Genomic DNA, 15,007 nt, shown 5'->3' with positions numbered 1-15,007 from the left:
TCCTTCACCATCTCCCAGAGTTTGCTCTGGCTAAATGTACAAGGTATCAATGAACAGCAGGGTTAGTGGAGTCTCAAAATTTCCTGGCCCAGCTACTATGCCCTCTGGGGATCCCCTGTATTCCTCTGGGTTTCTCATCTTCTCAAGAGATAGGAAACCTCCTGGACTGTTTCAGGGTTCCCTGACCCCATGACACTTGTCTCCAGGGGCCCTGGCTCTCAATAGCCATTCACCATAGCTTTTGCACCAGACAGCTCAGGCATGAGGCGATTCAGAGAGGGCAAGCGAGTGGCTGAAGTCACACAGCACCTCCACTGAGGTCGTGGGTCTTCTAGCAGCCCTGCCCAGGGCAGAGGGAGCTGAGACAGGGCGTTTGAGCTGCTGATGTGGGGTTTTCCCAGCCATGACCCATCTAATCTGGACAATTAGACACGCTGGTTCTAGCACAGGAGGGCAGCTTTCAAGAGTCTTGCAGGATGGTCTTGGGGGATGCAGCCTGGTGGAGCTCCCATCCTGAAAAGGGGGTCAGACGGGCTGTAAAACAGCAGCTAAGGAAGTGAAATATTGACCAAAAAATTTGTTCGGGTTTTTTCCGTAAGGTATTACAGAAAAACCTGAATGAACCTTTTTTGGCCAGGCCAATAAAAAGGCTACTGGGGAACACTGGCCGGATAGGGTTGGCCCAGCCAGAAATGGAATGCCCAGCAGAGGAAATAGCAAAGACAAAGGCCTGGAGGTGGAAAGGAAAGAAAGGTCAGCGTGGCTGATGCACAATGAGTGAGAAGGGAGAGGGCAGAGAAGCCGGCAGGGGACTGGATGGCAAGAAGGGTTTGGGCGCAACATCCAGAGAGGCAAAGCAACTTGCCTGAAGTCACACAGCTCGTAAGAGGCAACGACGGGCCTTGAACCCAGACTGGCTGACAATGACGCCCCTTCATCTGCGACCAACCTTCTGGCTACATAACTGCTACCTGCGAAATGAAACCGCAGAGCCTTCTTCTGCAAAAATTATTAACCATTTCAAGAAAGCAACAGCAGAGCATTCAACTAAGTACAGACCCTCTGTGAGCACAAAAATGCACACAGGCAACCCTGGGAAAAGGCTCCAGTGAGCCAGTTCCTCGTCCTTATTCTGTGCCTCAGCTGCCTCCATCTGCCGCCTCTCGGAGCTGTTCTAAGGATGAAAGGAGGAAGTTCAGCGAAGCTTGAGCCCTGGATCAGACACGCAGTGTAGACTCTACAACCAGGGACCGCGTGTAATACTGGTTTATTTCCCCTCTGTTGTAACTGTTTGGGAAATTGTGGATGCGGGGTTCCATCCCCATCTCCCCCCGGTGGTTTGTGAAGACAGGTGGAGGGAGGCGGGGAGGGGAGGTGAAGCCACAGTCATTTAGTCCCTGCTTGTGTTCCCAGGTGGCGCTAGTGGTAAAGAAGAATCCACTCGCCTATGCAGGACGCGCAAGAGACTTGGGTTTGATCTCTGGTCGGGAAGAAGCCCTGGAGGAGGAAATAGCAGCCTACTCCAGTATTCATGCCTGGAAAAATCCCATGGACAGTGGAGCCTGGTGGGCTACAGTCCATGGAGTTGGAAAGAGTCAGACATAACTGAAGCACGCACACACACACACACACACACACACACACACACACACAATGTACCCTGGGCGCCAGACCCCACATCCACATGACGGTGTTTAATTCCTGATGCAGCAAGCAGGACGTGTCCCCATTTCCTGGATGAGAAAAGTGAGGCTGGGGGAAGGAAGAAGGGGTGACCTCACACGGCCGGGGAGGGCCTGTATCAGGATTCGAACTTAGCACTCTGGCCTCCAAAGACCAGGTAGGGAAAAGAGGAAAGACCTGGCCATGGCAGCCCCTTGGAGTCCCAGATCCACCACTATCTCCAGAAAACCCCAGGAACCCATGCATCAGGGGCAGTTTCCCGATTGCGATGATCAACTGGGCCATGGGGCCGGGACAGGTGGGCTGCGGGAACCCGTTTGGGATCTCAACGTTCAAGTCCAGGAAGGCAGTGCAGGGCGCGGGAGGCGGACATTCACAGATAAGCCCATAATACCCCAGCTGCCTGATTTCTCTCACCGCCTGGGCTGTGGAGCACGTAGCAGCTTTTCCACAGCTCAGCATGACTGACATCTAGAACCCAGTCATTCTCTGTTGCAGGGGCTGGGGGTCGGGGGCATCCCAGATGCTGTGGCGTGTGGAGCAGCATCCCTGCCCCGCCCACTGGATGCCAGGAGCATCCCCTAGTTGTGATGACCACAGATGTCACCAGACTTCACCCTGTGTCCCCCCGAGGTTGGGGAGCAAAATCACCCCAGGCTGAGAACCACCGCAGCGAACTCCACAGATAATACAGGCGACCCAGTGCCCCAGCCCCGAGAGCAAATAGGTACGTTCCAGAAAAGACAAGAGGAGAGGAACAGGTCCTGCGGCCAGCAGGTAATTCACGGCACTGCCCCGTGAGACCAGCCGGCACAGCATTTAATTTCAGTCAAGTTTATCATTATGACCAATATTAATATAATCAGAGCCAACGTTTACCGAGCGTGGCCCGCTGGCCAGGCCCTGTTTTCAGCCCTCCCCAGGAGGAACAGCATCGCTACCTTCAAATAACCCCTCCAGGTGGCTGCGAGCCTTCAGCCCATTTCACAGCCCAGGAGACTGAGCCCTGGGGACGGCAAGTGAGGGGTTGAGCCCATGCAAGCGGCAAATGAAGGTGTTGTAAGGAAAAGAATGATCTGAGAATGGAAAAATAGGGCAATTTCATGTAAAAAAAAAAAAATCCAGATTTCTGGTTTTTCTTGGAGAACCAGGAAGACCAGGGTTGGGGGAATTCTGTCCAGTGTCCCCTTGGCATGACCTCTCCAGCCCTGATGGGCCGTGGGGGTTAAGAATGACGTTTCTGGACTTTCCTGGTAGTCCAGGGGTTAAGACTCCGAGCTTTCACTGCAGGGGGCACGGGTTCAATCACTGCTTAGGGAAGATTCCACACGCCATGCGGCGCAGCCAAAAAAAAAAAAGACGACAATGAAGTTTCTGCCAAGTCTTCCTGCCTCGGTCTTCTTCTCTAGACCAGTGTGAAGAGACCCAGCCCACCTTCTAGGGGGAGGCTCAGCCCAGCAGGCACACAAGCAAGGTCGGTGCGGCTGTGTGGCTTTGGGCAAGTCCCCCTGCCTCTCTGGGCCTCAGCCTGAGAGCTGTTCCTGGAGGTGTTTGCAGAGTTCCCAGGTCTCCACTAGCAATGATCTTTGCACCCAAGTTCTGGGGGGCTTTCAGCAAACTCTAGCTCCATGTGTGGAAAATGCCATGCGAACGTCTCAGGGTCAGGACCCCATGAGGTCACCTACCCCTCTCTTCCGCTTCCCTCATCCCCTGCCACTCAGCGTCACATGCCTGCCTTCTCAGCTTTGCACCTGGTGTTCCTAATACCTGTTCAACTCAGAAAGCCCCCCTCCACTCCCAGACAAAATAGTGGCCCCGTGACCTGCTGGGGGCCACTGAATTTCTAATCTCCGCAGAACCCTACTTATTTAGGGTTATTTATTTATGTACTAGCTTATTTATGTACTTACTGTCTCTCCTGAGAAACTACAGGGTCCAAGGGATGGAGGGCCGAGCCCGCCTTGTCTACTGCTGTATCTCCTGAATTCTATTTTCATTTGCTTTTATTTACAAAAAGAAAGCAAGTGAAAGAACACACCGAGTGCTTTCAGTCTACCCGCACATATTCGTCCGTAAGCGAAGCAAAGATCCCATTTTACAGATGAGGACACTGAGGCACACGGTGGCTTCACACCCAGTCCAAGGCTCCCCAACAGGTCTACGTCTATAGTCTGAGGTCCCACAGTTGGTGAGCAGCAGAGTTGGGATTTGAACCTAGGGTCTGGCTCTCAAGTTCTTTGGCCACCAGTATTCAACAAATACTGACTGAATGAATGAACGATTGAATGAATTGGCAAGTGAATGAATGAAGGCTGGTACACCAAGCTGATAAACTTGAGCACCTCTCAGCAGATCTGAAGCCAAAGCTGAGCCTGCACAGCCCTGAATCCTCAGGGACCTCCCCCTAGGCACTCACCTAGATTCACCACAGACTCTGGAAGTTGGGGGACCACTGCCTGGGGTCTCAGGAGCGCCCAGATCCCCGAGGCAGCCACCTGCCCTCCCTGCCTGCCTCACCTGGCCTCCTATGGCTCAGATCCTGCCAGGCGCCTGGCCCAGTCCTGCCGCAGATATGGGGCGGCCTTGATTAGGCAGCCAGTGACGGGGAACGCCCCAGTTTGCAGTGGCTGAGTCATCCTGACATTGTTCCCATGCTGGACCCCATGAGGGGCTGAGGGTTCCAGGGGTGGGGGAGGATGCTGCTGGGGAACCCCCACCAGGCAGGTCTGGCTACATATTGACACATCACTTAACACACATTGACTCGTTTGATTCTCCCAACAACCCTACAAGGTGGAGAGCATCGCCTCTCCACTTTACAGATGTGAAAAAGGAAGCACAGAGAGGTTGAGCAAATTGCCCCAGGTCACACAGCCAGCGAGTGGCAGAAGCATAATTTGAACTCAAACTACCTCAGAACAGAGTCCATACTCTGAGGAAGGCAGCTGGGGGCCCTGGGGTCTCCACAGTGACTCTCCAGTGTACCCCGCAGGGGAATGGTCATCAAAGCTATTTCTCTGACAATGGGGCAGTTAGAGGCCCCCTCACTCCTTCCCAGGAGTTAAGACTTCAGGTTCTGGCAGCTGCTGGTCCTGGGTAAGATTTCAGGTTCTCTCACATGTGGGCTGTGTGACCCGAGGCCAGTGAAGACCTCTCTGTGTGCCTCAGTTTTCCTGTCTGAGAAATGGGGTTCCCAGCACACTCCTAAGGTGCTTACTCAGCAAGGGACCTGGAATGGGTGCCAGCTCCAAATAAGTCGGATTAGCTATTATTATTCCCCGACATCCCCTCATTTGCTGATCATGGGGTTAATTATAAGTGGCGTTAAATTATACACACACAGACGCATCGACCTCCCTTTCCCAGAACCCCTGAATTTTCACCAACACTCAATTAATTACCCACGCAACAGCATGGCAATAGCGCATCTTCCTGGCTTCTCTCCACCTGGCCCACCTCCATCGGAGGGTCCCAGCCCTCTGTGACAGAGGCCAAGACACCACTCGGGGGCTGGGCCATCGTAAGACGAATGCAGCCAGCAACGGCCATGTCCAAGAGCCGAGGCAGGCTGTTGACCTACAGTATCTCCTGTCGGGGCTCGCCGTAAGGCAGGCTGTGATTGCTCTCTGATCTTAGGGACAAAGGAGCACAGAGAAGTCAACCAACCAGCCCAAGTACGCACAGCAGGGTGGGTGCTGGAAGTCAGGGTCCCCTGAAAGTGTTAGTCGCTCAGACGTGTCCAACTTTGCGACTCCAAGGACTGTAGCCCGCCAGGCTCCTCTCTCCATGAAATTCTCCACGCAAGAATGCTGGAGTGGGTTGCCATTCCCTTCTCCAGGGGATCTTCCCAACTCAGGGATCAAACCTGGGTCTCCTGTATTGCAGGCAGATTCTTTACCATGTGAGCCACCAGGGAAGCCCCAGGACCCCCTAAGCCAGAGGCATTTCCTCCTTTTGCAAGAGATGAGGCTCCTACGGAGACGTTAAGGAACAGAGGTGATGCCACACAGAGAGGAAGAGGGAGAAAGGGGACGACTGGGAAACCAAAAATTGAGATTTTTCAGTTTTCCTAGGAGGGTTAGGGCCTGGCCTTCCAACGAGGGACTAATGTAACAGTCAAGATTAAAAAAAAAAAAATCAAAAATGAAAAAACCTCAAAAACAGGGACCATCCAGGGAGTTCTGGACAAAATCTGCTCCTTCAAAATCAGGATATTTATGGGAGCAGGGTCAGTGTGACCCAGAAACCTGAGTTCCAAGCCCCTGGATCAGGGGAGAATCCATGGGAACATGAGAGTGCAGGGATCCTAAAAAAAAAAAAAAAAAGACCTGGGTGTGTTTTCAGGTATAGAATCCTTTGGGCCTCCACAGGACCAGGGGAACCAAAATGGGATTCCATAGCCAGCCCAGAATAGCACCAATCCCTAGGTCCACCCCGGCCAGACCCGGGGGAGGGGTGGGGGGAGAGGTAGGGTAGTTCCCCAGAGCAGGGAAGAGACAAAAATAAAGCAACATAGAAAGTCAGGGCCTGTCCGTGAGTCACTCCCACCACTCCTTAATTTTCGCCTTTGCAGAAGTGTAAGCCAATTGGTTTTTTCATGTTCCCCACGCACAACCCCCCACCCCAACACTTCTGAAATATCAGCCAGCAACAAGACAGAAATGGTACGGCGGGGTTCTTTGTTTTTTCTTCCTTTGTGTGTGTGTGTGCCTTTTCTTTCCTTAAAGAAAAAGGAGAGAAGGGAGTGGGGTGGGGGTGGGGGGTGGGGGGGTATCCAAATACTATACTCAAAACCCAAAACCCGTAAGCGTCTAGAAGCCCAGCTGCTAAGTCACTTCAGTCGTGTCCGACTCTGTGCGACCCCATAGACGGCAGCTCACCAGGCTCCCCCGTCCCTGGGATTCTCCAGGCAAGAACACTGGAGTGGGTTGCCATTTCCTTCTCCAATGCAGGAAAGTGAAAAGTGAAAGTGAAGTTGCTCAGTCGTGTCTGACTCTTAGCGACCCCATGGACTGCAGCCCACCAGGCTCCTCCATCCATGGGATTTTCCAGGCAAGAGCACTGGAGTGGGGGGCCATTGCCTTCTCTGAGAAGCCCAGAGGGGATGGCAAATTGGACCACAGGGTTCAAAGACCCACGTGTCATCATTTCCTGTACATCTCAAGCTATGATCTGCCTGGGTCCAGGCTATTTGTCCTTGTGATGGGGTGACACGCACTTAAAATCATGCCCTGCCCCAACCAGCACTCCATCTTCTCCAGCCACAAGCCAGGAGCTTTCTGGTTCCAGACAGAAGTCAGACCAAATTTTTAAAACCATCTAAAAAGCCCTTGTTCTCCCCAGCGCAGTGGTGTGACTTTTCTTCTGTCCACAGCCCCACAGAGGGTTTTGTTGGCTTGGCACCTGGACCTTGTCACCTGTCCCCACTGTGAGCCCCCTGCCTGGTGGGCAGCTGGGGTCTCTCCACATCCCCCCCACCGCTGCCCGCAGGGCATCTTTTGCGGCGGGGAAGGACAGAGCAAGGGCAAGACAGGGGCACCTCCTCCTTGTAAATTCTGGGAAACGGGACGCCCGCCCACGGAGGGTGTGCCAGAAGGCTGTTCTGGGTGCAGAGGAAAGCGGGGTGGCGTCTCAGAGCCCCTGGCCAGGCCCCCTGCGTCTCTCCAGAAGCGCAAGCCCCCACCGCCCCCAGAGAGGACGCCACGGCCCACAAGGAGCCTGCCAGGCCGCTGCACTTCCCAAGAACCTTCCTCTGGCTCCGGATGCCTCTAACAAATGGAATCTAATGCAGTCAGGGTTGTAAAGGGGGGTGGGGGGTGGGAATTGCTTTCAGCTGAAAACGTTAAGCTTTGTCAATTATCCCCCAAACCCGCCAGGTTTATAAATATCCGTCTTTATTTTTAGGGTTTTCCTCTCCATCCTGAACTCTATCGGTGGTGCGCCCCCTGCCCGCCCCCTCCAAGCAGCGGCTGCACTGAAGTCACAGGAAGCAGGCGAAACTTGGGGCTGTGGGGGGCTGTGTCTCGGAGCCATATAGGCCCTACCCAATACTTCCCTGCCCGGCCACCTCTCTGACCATCCTTCAGGCTGGAGTAATCAGCACAGCCACAGGTCTCCTGGTGCCTGGCTCCTGGCTCCTGGGAGCGGCAGTTGGAGATGCATGGTGCTCCAACACCTGTGACGGGCTGTTCCTTGCCCACCCAGACGGTAGAAGGGGAAACTGAGTCATCCATGGAAAGCCGTCTGCTGAGGAGAGGTGGAGCTGTCCCCTAGACCGATCCCGATCTAGGGGAGGCCAGGCAGACCCCCACACTCTCAGTGGCCCAAAGAAAATGGACACACAGTCATGGTTCCAGAACTGTCCCCCGCAGATGCCACTGCTAAACTCCTGACATCCAGGAGCTTCTCCCCTTCCACCTGCTCTGACAACTCAGCCCAGAGCCACCGCTCCGGTGCTGGGACAAAAATGCCTCAGGTCTCTGAATGGGGCCTCCAGACAGGCAAAGATGCCCGGGATCCCCCAGGGAAACAGGGGAAAAAGAAAGGCGCTAGTAATGATCCAAGGAGCTAGAAACAGAGGCACCATCAGTGGGTGACCATTCCTGTGCGGGCGGCAAGCGGGCACCTGGCTGGCAGTGCCCTCCCTCTGTGCCCACCTCAAGGCATGGGACCATGGGGGAAGAGGGTTCACCCCAAGGATGCTGGCCTGCACCCCAGCAGCACCCTCCAATGCCATACCCTGGCCACATCAGAATGACCCATGTCTCCGCCCCTCTCCCCACCTCTGCAGAGAATGGGGAGTGGGCCAGGCCTGGCCTCTCCTGGCAGGACGGGTACTGACATGACAGCACCAGCCCTCTTCACCCCCTGGGGGGCCGATGTCATCGACTGGGTGGCAGGAATAGAAAAGCGCATGAGCTCACCAGGCAGGCCGGGTCTCCCTCGACGTTTTGTTTGCCTGAGCCCAATTATACCAACTCTCAGGACAATCGCGGGTGGCTGCCCCCAGGGGGCTGGGGGGGCCAGGGCCCCACGCAGAAGTGCACCGTCATGTTGAAGGTGTCACCCCGGGCCCAGGGAATGGGGCAAGAGGAAGCTTTCTGGAGCAGGAGGAAGAAGGGAGACAGGACAGCAGGCATCCGGCGATGTCCCCTCGGAGGGCATTGCAGGGGAGTGGGGATGGGGATCCAGCTGGAGACCCAGGCCCAAGTTGGTGGGCTCTGGGATTGACGGGGGGCGGAAAGCAGCCGCCCCCAGCCCCAGCTGCCTTCCTTCCGTAGCCAAAGTATCAGCTGGCAAAGGAAGAAGAGAGCTGAGGGACAGAAGGCAAGCGAGATTGGCAGGGGGAGGGGGGCACAAAGGAAGGGGACCCTGGGTGGGGGAGGGGCGTTATGCAAATGGCAGAATCGACCCAATCCCTCGGCCATTAATAAAAGCTCCAGCAGCAGCAGCAGCAGCTGCTATCGGCAGGAGTAGAGTCGCAGGCTGGCTGGCTCTTCTCACCGGTGGAAGAGGGGGAAGCAGGGCGCCCCAAACAAAAGGGACCCTCGCCCCCCTGCACCCCGGAACAGCAACAGTGGGGAACACTGATGGAAGACCAGAACCCCAACCGCCAAAGTCCAGCGGGGGAAACCACCGGGGGCCCAGAGCGGGTGGGACCCCGACCTCAACACCCTCGAGGACCCTTCGGCTTTGTCCCTGTTTCTCAGAGTCCTCATGCCCAGCCTGGACGCCTCAGACACCTTCCTCCCCAATTCACAAGCTGTTGCCCAGGCTGGTTTTTCAGGGGTCTGGCGGGAGACAGAAGGGCCCCAGGCTCAGAATGAGGACTCCAGCAGATGGAGATGGGGGGAACAGGGGAATCCCAGCTGAGCCCGAGAAGGGGAAGGGAGGCACCACCCCCCAGATGGAAGCGCTGGGGTGGTTCGTACGTTTGGGGGATGAGGACCCAAGGGGGTGACTAAATTTAAGGAAGGACTGCAGAAGAAAGGACATTCCGAAAAGCTGTATATTCACGAAGCTACTAGAGGAAGGTCTGAAATCGGGGGAAGGATCACATAAGAGGAGATTCCAGACTCAGGGTCGGGGCGGGGGGGAGTGTGGCTGACAAAAAAAAAAAAAAAAGATTCCACTTGGGGTTGGGGGGGATTCTCTGAGAATTTCAGAGAGAAAGCAGTTGAAGGGGGGGGTTCTCTGATTTACGGGGAGTTTCGTGGGGTAAGTATCCAGGATTTGTGGACAGGTGGAATCCTAAATGTGGCAGTGTTTCCATAAGGAGCGGTGAACTTGGCCGTAACTCGGTTGAAACCCTCGCGCCCAGAGTACCGGCGCTCTAACTCGTGGGGGAGGGCTTCCCTCTGGGTAAGGGACCCCCCGCGCCCCCCTCAACCAGGTTCCGACGGCTCCGCCCCCAGGGATGACGTCACCGCCCCTCCTCCCAGCCCCCAAGGGGGCTCCCAGGGCGTGCAGAACCCGCGAGGCTGGCAACTGAAGGGGCGGCTTCCCCTCTCCCGGGATCCCCACGGGGCCCCCAGCTCCTAGGGGAGGTCGGGCGCCCGGCACGCGCGCCCGCCTGTCCGCCAGGGTCCCTGGGGCTGGGGGCTGAGTCTTGCCCCACTTGGGAGATCTGAGAGGGGGCGCTGGGTCCGCAAAAGGGTGGGGCAAGACAAGGTAGCGGAGGGCCACCCCCCACCAAAGGATAGATGAGACCGAGAGGGCGCTAGGGGGAGACAGCATTGAGTAGGGGGTCTCTAGGGGAGGGGGATCAAAGAGCGAAGGCGGCGGGCACAGCAGCCGCCCTGGGCGCACCGTCCAGTCGGTGCCCTCCTTGCTCTCACCTGGAGGCACCTGTCCCGGGCTTGTCTCCACTCCGGGGTGCCCGCGCGCCCCCCAGCCCCAGAACAGCGCCCCCTGCCTCCGGGACCCGCCCGGGGAGCCTGGCTGGGCGCCGCCGGGGCCAGCACCCCCTCCGCACACACGCGCGTCCTCCCTCCGCGCCTTTGCCCCGCCCGCAGCCCGGGGTGGTGCAGCCGGCGGCGCTGGGCAGCTTCCAACGCCGCGCTCCGGGCGAGTCCAGCCCAGCCCCCTCCCCGCCGCGAACCCCCCAGCCCCGCCCGCCGAGCCCCCTACCCCGCAGCCCCTTCCCACCCCGGCCCAGCCCCTCAGGGGCATTGTTCGGACGCAGCCTGCCCGGCGCAGCGGCTAGGCGTGCAGCCGGCTGCAGCGGAGCATCCTCCGAGCACAATGGCCGTACAGTCTTCCCCGGCACAAAGCCGGCGCGCTGCCCACTCTGCCGTCTCCAAGACCCCCACTGGAGCGCCTGCATTTCTTTGAATCGAATTCATGATTATTTTTCCCCCTTTACCTGGAGGCTGGCTGGGCTGGGCTCCCCCGGCTCTGCCCCGCTTCACATCCTGGCTGTTGCATGGGATTCGAGCGGAGCTCGAGCGCCAGCGGCTCGCGGCGTGCGCGCGCCGGCCGGGCTGCCGGGCGGGCGGCGCGAGGACACTCACTGCGGCTCGCGCTCCCCTCGCGCCGGCTCGCGCGCCCCCCCAGCCGGTGACGTCATCCCTTCCGCCACCGCCGCCGCCGGCCGGAGGCGGGGCCCGCTATGGCGCGTCACTGCGCAGCCGCGCAGCCGCCACGCCCCTCGGCCAATGAGGCGGCTTGGCGGGGGCACGTGGCCCGGGGCGTTTAAAGGGCTGCAGGAGCACGTGGGGGTGTGGGGCTTCGAGGGACACGTGGGTGGCGGCGTCAGCACCAGGGACCCCTCTGGCCGCTGGTCCCCTCGTTAGTCCCAGGGCACTTGGCACAGAGGTCACGGTGCTTGCCATCCCCTGCTCTAGACTCTGCCCTGGCTTCCCAGTGCCTTCTGTATAAATTCCAACCTCTTCTGTGAGACTCACTTCACCGCCCCGGCACCCACCATCTTATTCCAGGTGTACATGCTTAAGCCAAACCAGCATCTTACAGTTCTTCCAGTCTACTCACTCCTGACAAGATCTTGCTCCTGCTGTTCCTTCACCTGGCACAGTCTTCCCGGCGGCACACCCCGCCCCAACGCCCCACCTCCGACCCCCGCCCGGGGATCTTTCTGGGGGTTCCAAGGTGGCGCTAGTGGTAAAAAAAAAAAAAAAAAAGCCGCCTGCCAATGCAGGAGATGTAAACGGATGAGGGTTAGATTCCTGGGTTGGGAAGATTCCCTGGAGGAGGACATGGCAACCCACTCCAGTATTCTTGCCTGGAGAATCCCTTGGATAAAGGAGTCTGGTGGGCTACACTGCATAAGGTGGCAAAGCATCAGACAGGACTGAAGCAACTTAGCACATCTTCCCCTTTCTTCTCTCCTGTCTCTGTTCAACCGGCAGCACCTGGAAGAAGCCCTCCTTGACTATGGCCATCCGCCACCCTAAGCTCCATTATCTATGCCATCATCCTGATTTTATTCTGATCATGCTAGGGTGTGCGTCCGTGGGGCCTGGAGATCCTAGCTTATTGATTGCATGAATGAGGGAACATTTCCTGCAGAGTAAGCACTTTCCAAACCTCTCACCTAATTACCATCACCTGCTGGCCTTGAGGCAGGGCAAACCACAATCGGAACCCCAGCTCAAACACTGGCTTGCTGTGTGGGACCCTATCTCAGCTTTTCCACCTGCAAAATGTGTTTGCCCCATCTCCCTGGGTCTCAGTTTCCCATCTATGAAATGGAGCAAGGTGGCCATTGCTCACAAGAGACTGTAAAGATGAAGTGTGATAGGGTGCCTACCTGGTCCACAGTTGAAACTTGAAAATGGGACAGTGAGGGGAAAAAGACAGAAAGAAAAAAGGGAAAGATTACCATGGAGGGCTGGAGGGCTCAAAGACGCCAAACAAGATTGCACATCAAATGACTGTGTTCTGAACCCGTTGGAAGCATTTTATTTCATCAAGGTATGTGTTTGAAGAGGGCCTCGTGCCCATAAAAGGACTCCAGTTTAGAATTTGGGTTTTTTTTCCTCCCAAATCATTGATTCATTCATTCCTGGCCAAAGATGCAGATATAAACAAAAGGCATTAACCCAGGGAACAAAACAAGAAGGCGGAAGTCATAAATAGGAGACAAGAGAGGAGAGGATGAATAATTAAACAAGGAACCTAAATTAAGCCTGGAGTTTCCCAGCGGCCAGTGCAGGTTTGCAGAACTTATTTGTCCTCCTTCCTGCCAGTGTGACCCTGACCTAGCCATTGACAATCTGACCTTGGTTTTCTCATCCAAGCAATGGAGACACAACTGCATCTTAAAGAATCAAATGGGATGGTCTGTGCACAAATGCTTAGCTGATCTGAAATACACAGTAGGTGCTCAAGCCCTGTATACTCGATGGAGGTAGACTTCTGGCTCTGGAGGGGCTGGACATGGCATGAGCCACACTTAGCCCTGCCACCTATTAGGTGAAGGACTGAAAATGCCCCTCTGAGCCTCACTGCTACCATCTTCGGAAAGGGTACAACCTCATCTACTTCTGGGAGTTCTTGTGAGCAGGCAAGGAAAACAGTTGCAAAACGTGGTACAGTGCATGCTCAGGACACCAAACCATTCAAGCCATCAATCTGTGTGCCAGGCTGTTTCTAGGGCTGGGGCACAGAAAGAAACAAAATAGGCTAAAAAATTCCTGTCCTCTAGGAGTTGATTCCAGGGGAGGAAATAGACAATATCTCAGTTGGGGTGAAAACACAAGCCTTCCTTGCAGCCCACAAGGTACTCCACTGCCTACCCCCCATCACCTGCCTGCTCTCACCTCCTCCTCCATCTGCTCCCCCCACCCTTGCTCACTCCAGTCCACCCGTGCCAGCCGCCTCACTGTTCCTTGCAAACATCAGGCACAGTCCAGCCTCAGGGCCTTTGCACTGGCTGTTCCCTTTTCCTAGAATGCTGTTCCCAAGGCTGGCTCCTCATCCTTCAAAACTCTTGAGACACCCTCCCTGACCATCCTCCCAGAGTTTATCTTCATCTCGGTACCAGATTATTATGATTTGGAGTGATTACTATTTGGGGGCAGTTTGTTTTCTGTCTCCCCACTTTATCTGTGCCTCAGTTTGCCCATCTGCCAATGCAGGATAGTAAGAATCTCTTATCTCCTTGGGTTGTGGGAGGGTGAAATGAGTTACTTCATCTAGATTCTAGAAGGGATTGCTTGATAAATGTGACTACTGTAAATGGGAAAGCCAGGATGACTAGCCAGGTGATCATAAAAATCCATACAAGGGGAACAGAACATTCTAGTCTGATATTATTGCCAGCCCTGGAATATAGACAAGTGTCAGAGGGCATTAAAGATCCAGTAACCAAGACTTCCTGCAAGCCAAAGCTTGAAGAGAAAATAGGAGAGAATATTCTCCCTTGGGGCATAGCTTAAGCCTCAAAGCTCCACAAGGTGGAAAATACTAGAATTGGGAGGTAGGGCGTGGTAGGTTCTGAGTCTCTTGTGTCTGCCAACCACAGGGAATGGCAAGCTGTGGAGGTGACTCATGGTTTGTGGGGTGAATCGTTCAGTCATTGGGCATTGCCACCTTGTGCAGGGGAGTGGTGGGCTTCCTCCATTTTTCCCTCCTCCTCCCACTCTGCCAACACAGTCTCCAATCCAGCACCTCCCAGAACCTGATAATTAGCTTTGTTTTGTTTTTATTGAGACAACTCCAGAGGAACCATCAACTGCCCATCACAGCATGTATAGGACTCCTCCTGCCAAGTTCGCAGAATCCAGCCTTGAATTCTTGAAAGCCACTTCCAAAACATCTCCCCCACAACTCTGCCCTGTGCCAGAGTCCACTGTCTTTGTACATTCCTTCAAGTTAAACATTTCCCTCTCTGTCTCTACCCAAGTTCACTTCAAATGCCAAAGAGAAAAGGGGCAGATGGAAACACCTCATTGGCTGACAGCTTGCACTTTTCTGCATTCAATGTGGGGCTCCCTTGGGGGTCCCTCTGAGTTAGCTTATCAGGTAATCATTAGGAGTCTGGAGTCAGAGAGACATGGCTTCAAATCCTGGCTGCGACATTTAAAATTCAACATCCCTTCATGATAAAATACTCAGCAAACTAGGTGTAGAGGGTACTTCTTTGACCTGATAAAGGATGTCAACCGGCAATATCATACTTAATGATGAAAGACTGAATGATGTCTCTCTAATCCCTCTAAGATCAAGAACGAGATAGTGATGTCCCTGCTCACGAGTCCTATTCAACACTGTACCAGAGGTTATAGCCAGATAGTTAGGCAAGAGGACAGGCATCCAGATGGGAAATGAAGATTTAAAACAATCTCTATTTGCACATTATTTT

The 15,007-nt window shown here is 55.2% G+C and overlaps 1 protein-coding gene across 1 annotated transcript in view; it reads right to left on the bottom strand.

The window, feature by feature from the left end:
* PTPRS (protein tyrosine phosphatase receptor type S) overlaps positions 1-11,224 on the bottom strand; it is a 110,879-nt gene extending 99,655 nt beyond the window's left edge. Inside the window, exon 1 of the mRNA XM_086410008.1 lies at positions 11,048-11,224. The gene's annotated coding sequence lies outside the window, so the exon portion shown is untranslated. The remainder of the gene's footprint in view (positions 1-11,047) is intronic.
* Between the last annotated feature and the right edge of the window lie 3,783 nt (positions 11,225-15,007).

Source organism: Bos grunniens, chromosome 7, assembly GCF_055505025.1.
Source record: "Bos grunniens cultivar Pamir isolate PY7600 chromosome 7, Bosgru_T2T1.0, whole genome shotgun sequence".
In the NCBI taxonomy this organism is placed as follows: Eukaryota; Metazoa; Chordata; class Mammalia; order Artiodactyla; family Bovidae; genus Bos; species Bos grunniens.
The sequence above is the reverse complement of the archived record's forward strand: the minus strand, read 5'-3'. Positions and strand labels throughout refer to the sequence as shown.